At 48.9% G+C, this 13,392-nt stretch overlaps 1 protein-coding gene and 1 long non-coding RNA gene across 4 annotated transcripts in view; one reads left to right on the plus strand and one right to left on the minus strand.

The window, feature by feature from the left end:
- The window catches only part of FRY (FRY microtubule binding protein), a 344,350-nt gene that overhangs the window by 40,416 nt on the left and 290,542 nt on the right, over nt 1-13,392 (plus strand). The window lies entirely within an intron of this gene.
- Nucleotides 4,433-13,389, minus strand: LOC107503358. 3 transcript variants are annotated; one of them, XR_004953299.1, is made up of 3 exons: nt 13,276-13,389; nt 10,438-12,614; nt 4,433-9,594 (listed from the first exon to the last, which is right to left on the minus strand). It is a non-coding gene; the product is annotated as an uncharacterized LOC107503358 (long non-coding RNA). The 3 variants fall into 3 exon arrangements; XR_004953298.1 differs by having other exon boundaries at nt 10,438-12,697; XR_004953300.1 differs by lacking the exon at nt 13,276-13,389 and having other exon boundaries at nt 10,438-10,518; nt 12,486-12,837.

Consider the following 13,392-nt stretch of genomic DNA (forward strand, 5'->3'; position numbering starts at 1 on the left):
CCTCATAGAGCATTTCTGCTGTTTAAAATGCACACCTGCGTCCGTCATCAAGTGCGCGTGCGCCGTGGAACATCGACCCTGGCCCAGGAAGATCTGCCGGGCAGGGTCTTTTGCAGATCCACCTGGCTTGCATAGGAGAGGCCAGTCGACTTGGAGAGCCCCGTGCAAGGCTTAGGATTGATGCACAACGGATTCCTCTTGTAGTGGCACACAGGAGCAAAACCTCAAATGTTTTTAAAATGAGCAAACTATTAGACTCCTACTAAGGGCCCGGCCCTCCAGCATCTGACATGCTGTCTGCTGCTGCTGGCGGTCACGAATGGAAGGCTGCCGAGGCCGCCGGGGACGCCAGCCCCCGCTGCAGCGCGGGACGCTTGGAGAACGTCGCCACCACCTGTGGCACCTCATTTCCTTAATGCAGAGCTCGGAGTTGAAAGGAGGTGAAGCGAGAAGGAGCAGGAGAGCGCCAGGGTTCCAGCCCTTTCTTTCGTGCATAAATATTAAAAGCTACCTGGTGTAAAGGGTGTGTAGCTTTGTCATCTGTCGCAACAGTTGGATGTACATGGTTAATTCTCCATTGACTCATCTTTGGTCCTTCAGCACATTTCTGTGTCCGCGGATGACAGCGTGACAAACCAGTGCAGTTCGACAGGTAGGAGCAGGGGCAGGTGAACCTCCTCATGGACCAGATTTCTGGTCAACTCTCATGGTCCGCTTAAAACATAAAAGGAAGACTGTGTTTTAAAGATGCTCCCGCACTTTTAAAGACGCTCTCGCACTATCGCTCAGGGGACGGAGCAGAACTCTTGCGGCTGGGGATGGGAGGCGGCACAGGCTTTATGTTTTTAATGCAGCGAAAGTACGAAGAGCTGACACGAGAACATCCCCAAAGCAAATTAATGTAAGAGGGGCTTATTTCACAGGGCAAGGGATGCGGAAAGCTGGAGGCCCATGCCCTGTAGCAGCCAGGAAACCTTAGCGTGTTCGTAACCTCTCTGCAGGTGCAAAGCGTCTCACAAAGCAGCTGTGCGCACACAGTGCGATGTGCACGCAAGACTGCTCCGAGCCAGAGCGCCCCTGCTTTCACTGCCTGGTTAAGTGTACCACACAACCACGTTATTAAACAAAACCCCACTGTGCTTTTCGCCCTGTAACCCGTCTCTGTGGTCACTAGTGGAGAACCACGCGTGTACGGCCGCGCAGTGCGCAGTGAGGCCATCACCTGCTCACCTGAGGCTCCGTCGTGACCGTCACGTAGGAACAGCTTGGATGCCAGCTTCCCTGACCTTAGGCACACATCCATTATTCACCGGCCCGGCCGCTCCCGGACGTTATCTTAAGGAATTCTCCGAGGCCACAGTGCTCCTCATTTCTCAGTCTTCCTCTGAAACCGATACATTTATATTATGTTTCTTCAGCGTTAGACTATTCTGTATGCCAGCCGGCTCTGCAAATGTTTTTCTCTTTTCCTCCTCCTCTCATTTACGTGAAACTGTATATGAAGCTTCCAAAACTAAGAGCTGGCTGTCATTTTCTCCTTTTCAGTGTCGATTTTGAGATCATAGTTCTGACATATCGATCATTTAGCTTTTGAGAGAGAAGCTGTAAGTAAGACTTTCTGCTTAAATTTATTTTTATGGTCTGTGGTTTGCAGTGTTGAGTGAAATAGTATCAATTGTGTTTATTGCTCCTTTCAAGTGGGTGTAATTCAGAATTACATATTTATATATTGTATATTGTGAGTTATTATATAAGTCATTACTGTTCATTGCATAAGGAGAAAATTATGTACGATATCTCATTTCTGGTATTTCCTTCCATATGTAAAACACAATCTGTGTTAAGACACGATTTAAGAAAAAATGTGAACAAATAGAAATTTATCCTTTTTTTTTTTTAAATGTTTTCATTTTCTCTTTTACCATGGGCACAAGAAAGGACACAAACTTTTGCCAGGACAGGGACCACATGATGCCATCAGTTGTCTCTCCTGACAGGGTGGACAATTACCACCTTAAGTGTCTCCCATGAAGGAACCAACGGTTCCCGGAGAGGGTCTAGCCAGCCCAGAAGAGACGCAGAGACACGACTACAATGGCAGTGGCCTTTGCCAGCATGAAGACCTCATCTTCGGGGTCGAATAGTGCCCCTTAGTTCACGCTCAGCCCTCAGTAGAGGCTGAATGCCTTTCGCTTTGTAGCATGAACATTAGATTGTGGCTATTCTCATTCTTAAAGAGCTGTCAGAAGAACACAATTAGACAATTAGACACACTGTGTCTGTATTTATCAGTGCCTCTAAAGGTGGCTGTGAGTGCTGTCCATCAGGAATTTTGTTGCTAAGTCACGAAATGGGGGCAGGGGATGCTGATGCAGCCATGAGGGGGGCGGGGGAGGCGACAGCAAGTGACTTGTCACAGTCTGAATAATCAGCTATTGAAATGAGTGGCATTTTAAGACACAAGTTCAGGTTTAAGTAAATCAAGGAGTCCATGGAGGAAACTACCACCGGCGTTGAACACCGCGAGCGTCTGCCCGTGGTCTGACGCTGTGAGAGCGGCAGATGTGTTCTCAGGCGTCTTGGGTGCCCCGCTGTCATGCCATGGGGCATTTTCATTCCGCCTTTGGAGAGATGAGGCTGTATTTGTGAAATCTTCTGAAACATTTCTACTTATTTATTTTTTATTGACTTGATTTTTTAAAGCAGTTTTCGGTTCACAGCAGCACGGAGAAGGACCAGAGATGTCCCGCATCTCCCGCCAGCAGTCCCACTTCTACTTATTTCATGAATGACTGGGTGTTATTTCTGACGACACTTATCCATGTATTTTCAATTTTTGTTCAGTTTTTCATGTTAAGAAATATCCATTTCTTTGATAAACTTTTTTTTTTAGCAGCCGGTGTAAGCTAAGTGCTTCTTAGGACTGGACGTCTTGGTTCCGGTGAGCGAGGCCAACAGGCCGGCCTGAGACCCGGCAGGGGAGGGCACTGCAAGGCTGGGCAGGTGTGCGGGACCAATGTGCTCCTGCGCACACAGACTTTGTGCATTGTAGATGTGAAGAATGACAATGCAGTCAAGTATTGCGTTCAGAAAGCGGGCGTTTCTGCAGATATTTTGATCCATGGGCCACATTCCAGGGTGCCTGAGGGCCCCCTGCTGCCCTGAGCTGGGGGCGAGGGGCACCCAGCTGGCTCACTTCCTCCCAGCGCAGTGGTCTTGGCCTCGTATTAGCATGTGAATCAGTCCTCGGTGAGTCTCAGGGCAGTAAGAGAAAGGGACAGCTCAGCGGAGGCAGCAGACGGACGTGTGTCCTGCTTCCTCCTGGGGCCGGGGCAGCAAGGTATGCGGCAGGTAGGGCAGCAGGGTGAAAGCTCGGGGCAGACAGCTGCCCTGGCGGGGGCCGCGAGCGAGCATCAGGCACCCTTGCTGCAGAGAAGGTCGCTGGCGGCTGGACGGGGGACCGTCTGCGCATGGCAGTGCCCGAAGGGGCTGCCTGCGGGGCAGGTTGGGAGTCGGGCTCGGGGGCGCAGCTGCGCAGGGGCAGGTGGCGGAACCCCGTGCAGAAGCTTCGCGCCCTGGGCGTGAAGCCCGCGGTGGGGCTGCACCGCCTGCCGCCCGTGGACGCCGGGAAGGTGGGAATCGCTCAGCGCCGCCCCAGCCACAGCTCCGTGGAGGCTGCAGGGTGCCCGCGCCCGCTCCCACTGGGATGGCCCGTGCCCGGCCTGGCCCAAGACTGACCCCACCCCACACCTCGTCCGCACCGCCACTGAGCAGTGGGGGAGCTGGGCCGCGCGCTGCCACGGGCTTCCTAGTTCATGAAGGGGATTCGTCAGTATCTCGTTAAAATTCATGTTTATCGAGTGTGACCGTGCCAGACACTATGACTCGCCTTTTACATGAGTTATGGCACTTAATCCTCAAAACTGTGTATTGAAAGTGCTAAAATCTTACAGAAAATGGGCCCAGAGTGACAAACCTGCCTGAGGCCACGCACAGGCGGACAGGACGCTCAGGCTCTATCATCATCGGTAAAGCTAAAGCTAAACCCCCGAGTGAAAGATCTTTCAGACTTCTTGAATGACAGCGCAAACACTCATGCAAACACTCAGGAGGGCTTTACATATATTCAGTCATTTAATCAAAAAAGTCCTGAGGGGGGTCCGGTTATTGACAGAGATGCAGAATTGTGGGAGAGGGCAAGGGAGGGCAAGGGCCGCCCAGCTGGCAGACAGCGAAGCCCACTGGGACCCGAAGCCCGCGGCCGGCCTCTGGGGCTCTGAAAAGAAGTGTGACGTCACGGAGATCACAGCCAATTTATAGATGAAGGAGCTTACTGAGACTGTGGAGGGCGCCTTCACTGGTGCTGTAAACGAATCCAGGGAAGGGAAGGTCACGTTCCTTCATTCAGGGGCTTTGCGGCCCTAAACAGAGGGATCACATGAGCCACTGACCAACTCAGATGACACTGGGAACTCTGACGCTGTGAGCAGAGGGCAAGGGGGCTCCGGGTTCTGGCCTTCCGAGACAGGACGAGGCCACCCAACACCTCCCAGCTGCTCCTGCGTGAGCGTCGGGCCTTCCTGTGTGTGCAGAACCTCTGTGCTCCGTATCCTGGCCGCACCCGCTCCTGCGGGACAGAAAGTCTAAGGAAACTCACCCGAGGTGTTGACGGTGCTTAAACTGTGACGGAGGCACCTGAGCTGGCAGGAGGAAGGCAGTGCCGCAGGCACAGGGACCCACAGTAACAAGGCGGGGAGGCGGACAGGACGCGGCAGAGGCCTGGACCGGCGGGGAGCGAAAGGAAGGGTGTGAGGTAAATTGTGGATGGACAATAATAGAACGTCCCTCATGGCCTTTAACAGAGAGTCAGAAAGAGTTATGAACGAGCGACCATTAACATTAAAAAGATTCTCCATAACCCTGACTTTGGGGGTTATGTTTTTGTTTACGAGAGTCTCAGACTTTATTCGGCTCCGTGATGAGTAGGTCAAGGTGAGTTTTAGTTGTATTTTTAATTTGAGATGACCAGACACGTGACTTGTAGGCCAGGAAGGTATTCATCTCAAAGAAGAGATGTTAGTTTCCTGCTGCTGTTAAACCAGCCAGCCAACAATTTAGTGGTTTAAGACACCACAAATTCATTTTCGGACAGCTCCGTAGACCATGGTCCACCAGGGGCGCCCCTGAGCTAAGATCAAGGACGTGGTTTCTCTCTGGGGACTCCAGGGGGCACCTGTTAGCGCTCCTCTTCCACTTTCCAGAGGTGGCGTGTGCTCCTTCCTCCACCTGCAAAGCCAGCACGAGTACTTCTTACTCCACCATCTCTCTGGTTCTGTCTTTCATACTCACATCTTCCTCCTCCTGTCTCCTTTGATATCTGAATTCTGCGAGTCATGAGATTATGCCATTCTCTTCCAAAATCATGCTGCCGGGTGTATGGCCGCGTTTCAGTGAGCGAGGACCTAGTGACGTGGATGAAGGATGAGCATTGCCACGCGCGTTGCCAGGAGTTAGACGCACGTGTGAGCGTCAGACAGAAAAAAGAGAAAAAAGATGGACCGAGAACTGTGTTCTGCTGAGCCTGAGTTTTTTAGGTTAGTAAAAATGGAACTTGGCAAATGAATGAAGTTTCGATGCTTCTAGAAAACATTTTTATTATTTTATTAAATAACGATCTTTTATTTAACTTGTGATAAGCTATAAAGAAGTTGAACACGTATTTATTAACCTATGATGGTGATCCAGTAGTGTTGCAAAGACTTCTCAGAAAAACACGAGTGCCATGCGACTTGTAGAAATCACGATTCCCGTGTTTACTTCCCGTCTGATTGTACTCCACGTGGCAACTCTGTGAGAATACAAAAATTGACCTGTATCAAACAGAAACTTGATTCTGGCAGCAAAGCAAGTTTCCATAAAAATCAAGCAAAGTGAACAGAAAGAAGAAGGAGGCAGATTTTATTACACTTATTTTTGTCCATTTCCTCAGTTTTTTCTGCTTTATTTTAAAACCTGGTTACCTGGGGCAAGAATTTATACTTATGGTTAAACAAACATATCCATTAGACCTGAAACCGCATAAGGAAAATAATGCTAGTTTTGTTTCCAGTGGTATCTTAATATTCTGTATTGGTTTCGTAGCCTCGGGCTATTTTTTTTCAGGCTTTGCACTCAAAAATAATCACCAGCTCTTCTTCACATTTCTCACACCCTGTATCCCGTTAAAGCTTGGAAGGGCGCCCCTTTTTTTGTAGGATGGTATCCTCATCCCCCCACTATTCTTTAATTTCATTCTCGCCTTTCGGGCCTAGCCAGATGTCAGTCTCACACTTCCGCTAATGAATAAACTCTTTCTGGCTCCATGGTTAAGAGAAACCAAGCACAACTTCATCCTTGAATTATTGGCCTAATTTTCACACCAAGTCTCTTTTAAATTTCCATAATTGCTCTTTAGCCAGGCACATCGTTTGAATCACAAATGTCAGCAAGCCGTAGCCACACCAGAGTTTTATATGCTTTTCAGAATAAAGCATTGCCATCACCTGTAGTTTTGCACATATTGGTAAAAAAGCATCGCTATTTCCTTTGTTTCTACCTCATTCATCAAGCACTATGATGTCAAAAGTCACAGGAAGATGCGCGGGATTTGGTTAGTAGTTACAGAAGGCAAGGCAGCTCAGAACCGGACACCTGAGGCCGGCCGCGTCTGAGTGGTACTGACTGCAGGCAGCTTTCAGTCACGTGCCAACCCGCCAGCGCTGAAGTGCCGTGCGGAGAACTCGGGGTCTGCGATCAGCTGTTCATGTCTGCACAGTGCAGAACTGGGATCAGAGATTTGTGTGCCGCACATTTTCCATCCTTGCTAAATCCAGGTAAAGTTGACATAACAATGTTTTTCTTTTTTTAAATTATTTTTTAAGTTTTTTAAATTTATTTTTGAGTTACAGTTGACATACAACGTTATGTGAGTCTCTGGTGTACACCGGTGATTTGACACTTGTATAACTTACGAGGTGACCCCTCCCCACCCCACGAGTCTGTCCCCACCTGGCATCACACATGGTCATTAGAATATTATCAACTCTTTCCCCTGTGCCATACTTTACACTCCCATGACTGTTTTTATAACTGGCAATTTGTACTTCTTACTCTCTCCGTTTTTTTCTTTTTTTCTTTTTCTTTTTTTCTCTTAAGGCAGCATGAGTTTATGGAATGAACTTGGGTTCTAGAATCGCATTGATCTGGGTCCAAATCTCATTGTACCTTCTGGTTGTGTGATGCTGGGAAGGTTTTTTTCACCCTTGTGCGATCTTTGAAATGGGTATAAAAATGCCCGCATTGCATGGTTGCTAGAATGATCTGTCCAAATAATACATGGAAAGCACCCAGGCCCTAGGAAGATCTCCGTAAATGACGGCAATAGTGTTATTTCCTATTCTGTCCTCCCACACGCTCATCCGTTCTTCCAGGACAGAATCTTCATCAGGCCCGTGCCTCCAGTGGGAGGGAGGGACCCCTCACGCTAAGCCAGTCGCCTCATATTCCTCCTGAGCACAGTCATCGATTTGGGGATGAGTCTGGACTCAAATCAGACCAAAGCAAGTCTTTCCACGGGGAATTTGAGAACTTAAGCTGGGGAAAGAGACATGCTTTCTCTGCATCGGCCTGTGCTCCCGGAGCTGCAGGTCCTCTGTGTGACAAAGCCTGTCCTCACTGGAGAGGATGGAGTCACAGTGCAGCATCTGAGCATCTAGTGTCAAGGGCTGAGGCCCCTGGAGCAGCCCTGGGCCCTCCCCTCCCAAAGCCTGGGTATCGGGTCTTTTTTCCCTTGATTTATGCAACTCCATCCCCCATCCCACCCTGTACCTGCACTGTAGGCCAGAGGCTTCTCATCCCCTTCAACCGTAGCGAGGTCCAGACTCAAAGCAATTCTGACTCGGATGGTAATTCTTATTATGTCTACTTTTAAGAAGCTTGATTCTACTGACCCATCACTTAATTCCACCATGCTGCCTCTCTTTGTGTTTGTCCGGTTTTCATAGTATGTACAAGGATGCCCCAAAATTCGAGAAAGTTGCTTTCAAAGGCTTTGCTTATATGCACATCATATTAGTAACTGAGCTATAAATATTTACTGATGATTACATATTGCAAAAAGTTGTTTTCTTACCTGGCATATGTAGATAAAATTTATTTCCCAAGATAGGCATTCTTGAGTGGTCTGTTAGAAAAATTTGGTACCATCTAGTGAAAATAAAGCCACAATCATTAGTTTGGAGCCCGTTGAGGCAAGTTAGCTCTCTACAAAGAAAGCGTCATCCACCTCACAGGCTGCGCCCACCAGGCTGGTCACAGAGGGAGCCTGGGTACCTGCGGGGGCACCTGGGCCAAATGCAGCCTCCTGGGGGGAACTGGGCGTGGGGTGTTGTGCTTCATCTCTGGCTCCCTCGCCCCGCCCACTCCAGCGCCTGGCCCTGGTTGGCCTTCAGAAGGGGGTTTTGATCGATTGGAACCACAAACAGATAAAAGCGCACGTGGAGCCAGTGCATCTTTTCCTTACTCTCACCCCAACCATCGCTCCTCTCCATCTTTAGGCTTTTTCTGTCTAAAAGCACCTTCCTTTCTACACTCAAAATGTCTTCTCAGCCTTATAAAGAGGAAATATCACTTCACCTTGCCTTCCGTTCTAAATTAAGGAGAATGTTTTTTTCCCATAAGTTACGTAGAAATATCACATCATTGCTTTCAACTTATTACTCACCGACACCCACGCAAATGACCCTAACCTTTAAGAAATTTCACTTATTATTTTAGAAACGTATGCATGCGAAATGATTGGAAATTCATAAACTTATAATTAGAAAAACTAAAAGAGAAGCAGCCAAATAAGGGTTTTTTAAAAAAAATTTTCCATTTTTCTCATCAATGTGCTAAGCATGAAAAAAGTAAACGTTTGTTTATAATTTGTACTTTAACTCAATGTCCATATAACCCTCACAGTCTGTTACACCAATCCACATTTTTATTGATTTTTAGCTGTTTCACTTTGGTCGATCCTCTATAACTCTTCATGAGCCGAATATGAACTACGTTTTTAGGATTATCTCTTGGTTCCTAGATGTACCTTAAAGATTTAGTTGATGCTGGATAACCGAAGAGGAGAATAACAGGGAAAATAACGTCTTTCAGAAGCTGACAGTCTAGTGGGAAAGGCAGGGGCTATGCAAAATGTCTCTAATTTCCCAAAGGGCGTTCAAATGAATAATTGAGCAGGCTCTCACTCGAAAGCTGAGCCAGACTGCATCAGCAATCGCTGTGCCCCGGGCTCGTGGAGAGAGCAATGTGCAACGCAAGCCCAGCGGGTGAGAAGCGATTCTGGTCAGAGGTTCTGGTCAATCCCGGCTCCGAATCCGGGAGCTGTCAGTCTTTAGCCCCAGCCCTTTGTTTTGCAGATGAGAAAACTGAAGTTCAGAGCAGAGACCCAGCTAAGGAGCAGAGAGCCCATCTCAAATACTTGCTCGGACAAACAGGATAACATAAAGTAAACCTACCACACACTTTCCGCATAGCTCATCTTGATGCTGCAGGGCTAAGCTGTGGGAGTTAAAAACAGTGTCAGAGTGAGAAGGTCCCCTTGGAGTCTCAGCGCCCTCCCTAGGTGACTGTGACCTCAGGCACAGCACTCAGCCTCTCTGGCCCCACCCCCCGCCACACCCAATTTTCTCATCAGTGGGATGAGAGTGACAGTTGCCTCACAAAGTGGGTTCGAGTATCAAAGGAAACGATGTGTGTGAAGATACTTTGTAAACTGTAAACCTCCATGGAAATATGAGGCATAATTTACTTTTCATCATTGGGATCGCAGATCACCTCAGGGCCTTTGTTATGTGGGGTTTCGGGGATTAGAGAATGCCAGCCGAGGACACGCAGGATGATATCTGATTTGACTCTGTCCCGTGATGTGACTTGAAAATATCACAAACAGTAAAGGCTGCTTTCAGAGTAAACTTTCAAAAGAAGTGTGATTTTTCTTTTTATAGTGGCTCCAGCCAGCCTGAGCAATAAAGGGGAAAAAAATATTGAAAAACGTTCTGATTAATGTCTCGGCTAGGCATCCATCACTTTTCTTATTATTCTAAGAACAGGTCTATTAATTAACATTATTTTTCCATCTCAAATTTAGTGGCTGCGTGTGACTATCGATTACAGTAAATAAGAATTTTGTTCCCTTCTCTTGGCACTGAAAAATGGTGAATGCGTGTGTTAACTGCTGTTTGCAAAGTACTAGAGGAGGCACTGGGGAGTGTAGCTGCAGTGGGGAAACTTAAATTGTCACAAAAACAATAACAACTTGTGACCGGGTGATCTCAGAGGAAAGCGTGTTGGGCCACGTGCCTGTCTTCTTGTGTTCAGGGGACAGGACAGATGGGGACCTACCAGCAGCAACTCAACTGCTCCGTGAATGGATATTTCCCCAGCTTCGAAGGTGGAGCTTGTCCAAGACATAAAGACAGTTGTCTAAATGAAAACAGCAAGAATAAGAATTCTTGGGTGGCACGCACAAGTCCCTTTTCCACCAGTAAGATTCAGTTATAAGTCTGCACATAATCGACCCTGTTTTTCTGTAGCGAAATGGAGATAATGGATCATCCCAATCATTGAGACCCAGAGACAATCGCCAAACTATATTTTAGCTGATGGTTTCAAATTTCTTTTCGGAAAAAAAATGTTTTTGACTAAGGGCAGCCGTTAATTGCTTTTAATTTTATCACTTCTTCTGCATTGACTGCTCTCGAGTTTGAATAAAGTATGATAAAACAGGAAAGAAAGAGAAAGGCAACAAATACTGATAAAGCCAATTTTCAATGTACATGTTACAACATGTGTTTATAAAGTTAGAAATATTTAAGTATTTATTTAGGTAGTTAGGTTAGAGAAATAAGAAAAGATTTGAGCAAAAAAAAATAAGTAAAGATGAGCTAAAATAGTGAAAAGATGCTTCATAAAACTTAGAAAAGAGATGCTGTGTTTGTAAAGTGCGCTGTAGGATGTTTGTTCACAGCGTTTGGCTCTGATCTCAGCGCTGGGTTTTGCGCAGACACCTCCTCCATCCAAGAGAGTCGCGAGTCGCGCAGCCACCTTCTCTTGTGTCTTATTAACCCCCTGCCAGCAGCTCGCGCGCGGCCCCAGCCACGTCCTCTGCCTGTCCTCTGGGCGCCAGCTCTCCTGGTTTCCTCGGACGTCACTGCTGCTCTTTTCGGCTGTCTTTGCTGGGTCCTGCTCGCTCGTCCAACCACAGACGCTGAGTGCCCCAAGACATTGGGTCCCGAGCCTGCAGGGTCACCTCCAACCCCGGACGCCGACGACACGCAAACCGCCTCTCTGGTCCTGATATCTCCGCAAAATATTCAGCCTGTACCCTGAGTGCCTTCGCGGGAGGTCGTGGACGCATTGCAGACTTAACGTGGCCAAAGTCAAAACGGATTTCCTGTCACATGAACTGTTCCTCCCCTATTTTCCCATTTCAGCGGATAACAACATCGCCCAATACGGAGCCAAGCCGTCCGGGCAGACGCCCGAGGGTTTCCTCACCTGCCCTCCACATCCAGTCCTCCGCCTCCCCACGCCCCGCCTGCAAGACAGGCCCCGGCGCGCCCTGGTGCCACCTCCGTCGGTGCCGCCTCCATCATCAGCTCCAGCGCAAACCTCCGCCGACGCTGACCCTCACCCGTCACATGGCTCCCAGGTATCCTCCTGCCCCTGTTCGTGTCTCTCCTGGCCGCTTCTCTACACAGCAGCCACAGCAGGCTTTTAAAAACACGAACGATATTTCTGAGCCTCCCTCCCCCATCCCTACCTGCGGGATGCCGTCCGCCTTCGCCGCAGCACGAGCCACACCGCGGGGTCCCGAAGCCCCCACACCGCCCGCCTGGGCGCTGCCTGGTTCTCCAGATCGTTTTTGTATCGCTCTGCCCTTTTTAAACCCACTGCACTGGTGTACCGCTCGCGTCTCTAACACAGCAAACGTGCTTCCACCAAGAGCCTTTGCGAGCTCCGGCGGCGATCCCAGGATGGAAGCCCTGACCGCTCTCCCTGGGCGGCTGGGTCTGCTTACCATTCCCGTCTCATTGGAGTCCGCGTCCTCAGAGATGCCCTGCAGCACGTCCTCCCCTGTGCACTTGTCACTATCTGACGTTTTCTTGGTTACCCATTCCTTGAGTTTTATTTTTTGTCTGCACGTGGGTGCACACACATCTGTGTCGTCAGCTCTGAGAGAAGGGCCCGGATGCTCCCAGTCATCCCGATCACCCCAGGCACACAGTAGGTGCTCAAAAAACATATTTTGAACAAATGAATGAAAGAATGAATTCAAGCCACAAGACAATGGGGAATCGGTGACATTGTCTGTCCTATTTCATAGCGAGGTCCTTACTGACCTAACTAAATTTCTGAAGAATGATCAAGAAAATAAAATCAAAACTCACTGTCGTTTGGCCAATCGGGCTCCCTGGACGCCTTTCTTCTGCGTTTGTGATTAGCGTGGCGGTAAAGACGAAACATGATGGTACCCCTAGATGGATTTCTGGTTAGACCCCGGGAGGCGCTGATGAGACCTGAAGACAGACAGCATCTGATGGCCGTGCATGACCCCTGCGTTCTCATTTGTGTGATGAGATTGTAGCTGTAAACTCCAGTCCTTGGGCAGAAGCAGAAAGCCTGCAGTTCTATACCGTCTAGTGCAGGGATCCCCAACCCCCAGGTCTCGGGCAGATACAGGTCAGTGGCCTGTTAGGAACCAGGTGCACAGCAAGAGGTGAGAGGCAGGTGAGCAAAGCTCCATCTGTGTTTATAACCCTCCGCAGAGCCAGCATCACCATCTCAGCTCCGCCTCAGGTCATCAGGCATCAGATTCTCATAGGAGCACCGGTCCCTGGTGCCAAAAAGGTTGGGGACCGCTGCCCTAGTGGATGTCACAGGCCCTTCCCCATCCCTCCGTCCTCTTCGCTAACATGACATAAAATGGAAAGCACAGTGGGTACGGGACTCATGCTTAGGACCAACACATCACAGCTTCCCACCTGTGCGGCTAGAGCTCTCCTCTGAACAGAGGTCTCTCTGACTCTCAGCTAAGCCGCACCCTTTCCCAAAGGACATTTCTAAGGCAAAGCTCCTCGCCTGTTGAGAGACCCAGGGGCAAGGCACTCACCAGTTACCTGTCATTAAAGCACTGTTTTTGGCATTGTAATATCATGGCACTCTTAAGACCAGACTCACGGGGCTTTGGACGAGAAGGACGTAGAACGCTGCTTGTTGGGTTTTTCCTTTCGGGATGCAGGACTGGGAGCACTTTCCATGGCCTGTGGCCAGTCAGTCTCCCTGCTCCCTGCTCAG

This window comes from Rousettus aegyptiacus, unplaced genomic scaffold (assembly GCF_014176215.1).
Source record: "Rousettus aegyptiacus isolate mRouAeg1 unplaced genomic scaffold, mRouAeg1.p scaffold_m13_p_11, whole genome shotgun sequence".
NCBI classification, from domain to species: Eukaryota; Metazoa; Chordata; class Mammalia; order Chiroptera; family Pteropodidae; genus Rousettus; species Rousettus aegyptiacus.